The sequence below is a fragment of the Pipistrellus kuhlii genome, unplaced genomic scaffold, assembly GCF_014108245.1.
Source record: "Pipistrellus kuhlii isolate mPipKuh1 unplaced genomic scaffold, mPipKuh1.p scaffold_m20_p_88, whole genome shotgun sequence".
Classification (NCBI taxonomy): domain Eukaryota; kingdom Metazoa; phylum Chordata; class Mammalia; order Chiroptera; family Vespertilionidae; genus Pipistrellus; species Pipistrellus kuhlii.
The window spans coordinates 176,944-179,535 of NW_023425593.1; positions in this window are offsets into that span (position 1 = coordinate 176,944).

Below are 2,592 nucleotides of genomic sequence, written 5' to 3' on the forward strand. Positions count from 1 at the left end.
CTGGATAGAAATATGTACTGTATGCATGCACTGATTAACTCATCAATCCAACATTTATTGGTAACAGAAACTAAGCTAGCCACATAGATGGGCAAATATATTAAACTAGTGACCCGGTGCATGAAATTTGTGCATGGGGGTGTGTCCCTCAGCCCAGCTTGCACCCTTTCCAATCTGGGACCCCTCGGGGGATGTGGGATCAGGTCTAAACTGGCAGTAGGACATCCCTTTCACAATCCGGGACTGCTGGCTCCCAACCATTCACCTGCCTGCCTGATTGCCACTAACCATTTCTGCCTGCCAGCCTGATCAACACCTAGCTGCCTCCCTGCCAGTCCAATCACCCCCAACTGCCCTCCCTGCCAGCCTGGTCCCCCCACCCAACTGCCCTCTCCTGCAGCCCTGCTTGCCCCTTACTGCCCTCCCCTCCTGGCCTGATCGCCCCTAACCGCCTCTGCCTCGGCCCTGCCACCATGACTTTGTCCAAAAGGACATCTGGAAGGGCTCCCGGTCTAATTAGCATATTACCCTTTTATTAGTATAGATAGCACAATAAATGCCATGTAGAAAAATTACCTCTTCAGTATAAGCACTATAGTTAATACTTCTGCATTGTACACTTGAAAGTTGCTAAGAGAGTAGATCTTAAAAGTTCTTAAGAAAAACAATTTGTAACTATGTGAGGTGATGCATGTTATCCAGGCCTTTGTGGTCATTTTACAGTACATTCCTGTGCTAAATCATCATGTTGTAACCTGAAACCAATGTACTCTTAATGTGTCAGATCTCAATATAAAAGTAATTTTAAAATTCTACAATTAAAACAAAACTACCTCTTGATTGTACATGTTGAAGGTTCTGCATGGCCAAGCATTAATTCCAAGGGTCTTGCTTCCATCCCAGCCATGCTTTCTAGGGCTCTTCATCTTTTTAAAAAATATATATTTGTGTTGGTTTCAGAGAAGGGAGAGGGAGAGATTGAAACGTGAACGATGAGAATCATCGATCAGCTGCCTCCTGCACACCTCCCTCTGGGGATCGGCTCTGCACCGCAGGCAGGCATGTGCCCTGACTGGAAACTGAACAGTGGCCTCCTGCTTCAGAGGCCGACGCTCAGCCACAGAGCCACCCCAGCCAGGCCCGGCTTCTTCATCTGTGCTTTGCTGTTATGGGCTCAGGGCCACAAATTCATTTTGCACCTTTGCCTGAGGAATTAAACAAAAGGTGAGGCAACTCCTTCAAAAAGCAACGGACACTTCCCTGTGCGAAACGGAAAGGTCTCGGTGGGGCACTAACCCAGGCCCAGCACCACGGCGGGGAGGGCATCTCAGATGATGACGACAGTGAAGGGAGAGGAACGAGGTGAAGCCGGTGAGGGCGCCACCCTCCGGCCAGCGAGGAAGGCTCCGTGGGCGGTGGCTGGGCAGAGCCTGCGAGGGAGTGGCCCAGGGAGAGAAGCACCCCCAAAGGCGGCCACGGGGGCCTGCAGAGGGCCTGCCTGAGGCCCAGGGAGACCTGCTGACACATGAAGACCCCGCCAGCCGGACGCCTCTCTCAGGCAGCGTGGAGGACACCGGCACTCCTTGTCCAGTTGTCAGGCTGTCCGGCTGTCAGCCTGCAGCCAGGCCTGGGCCTCCTCACATCCGGGACTCCGGGGCCTTGGGGAGCTGAGTGAGCAGCCTCCCGCCTCAGACCTCCCGTCTGCTTCTCCTCTCTCTTCCTTGTGCTCCAGGGTGTTTGAGTCCTTTTGTCGCCATTTCTGAGCCTGCTGGACAGCTCAGCGAGTAGCGAGTAGCGTATTAGCCACACAGACCTGTCTCCCTGAAGCTGCCACTGCTTCAGGCCGTGGGGAGGGTGATGGTGAAGAGGCACCACCCAGACGGCAGGGACAGGAACAAGCCAGGCGGCGGGACAGCGGCCGGGAGGACGTGCCCCTGGCCTGCTCCGCTCCACCGGCCGGCTCTCGCCTGTCCACGCGCAGAGCCACGGAGGGGAAGCGGATCAAAGGTGGGTCCTGGCACCATTTCTGCTTTGCCAGGTGACCTCTCCCAGGGCCTGAGTCCCTCTAAGTGTGAAATGGACCTGCCTCCCAGGCTGCTAGTGAGCTCTGAGAGCTGAGGAGGCTGCTCAGACGCTGGGGTTACCAAAGGATGTAGAAAACGCAGCAAAGAGTGAGGCGGGAAATGTCCCCTCACTGGCTGAGCCACACGCCCAAAATTGCCTGCACAGAACTCTGGCTTCTGCTACCTCTGGTGCAGTGCCGGCCCGTCCACCTGTGGTGCAGTGCTGGCCCCGCCCACCATGGTGCAGTGCTGGCCCCACCCACCATGGTGCAGTGCTGGCCCCGCCCACCTGTGGTGCAGTGCCGGCCCCACCCACCATGGTGCAGTGCTGGCCCCACCCACCATGGTGCAGTGCCAGCCCCGCCCACCATGGTGCAGTCCTGGCCCCACCCACCATGGTGCAGTGCCGGCCCCACCCACCATGGTGCAGTGCCGGCCCCGCCCACCATGGTGCAGTCCTGGCCCCGCCCACCATGGTGCAGTGCCGGCCCCGCCCACCCGTGGTGCAGTGCCGGCCCCGCCCACCACC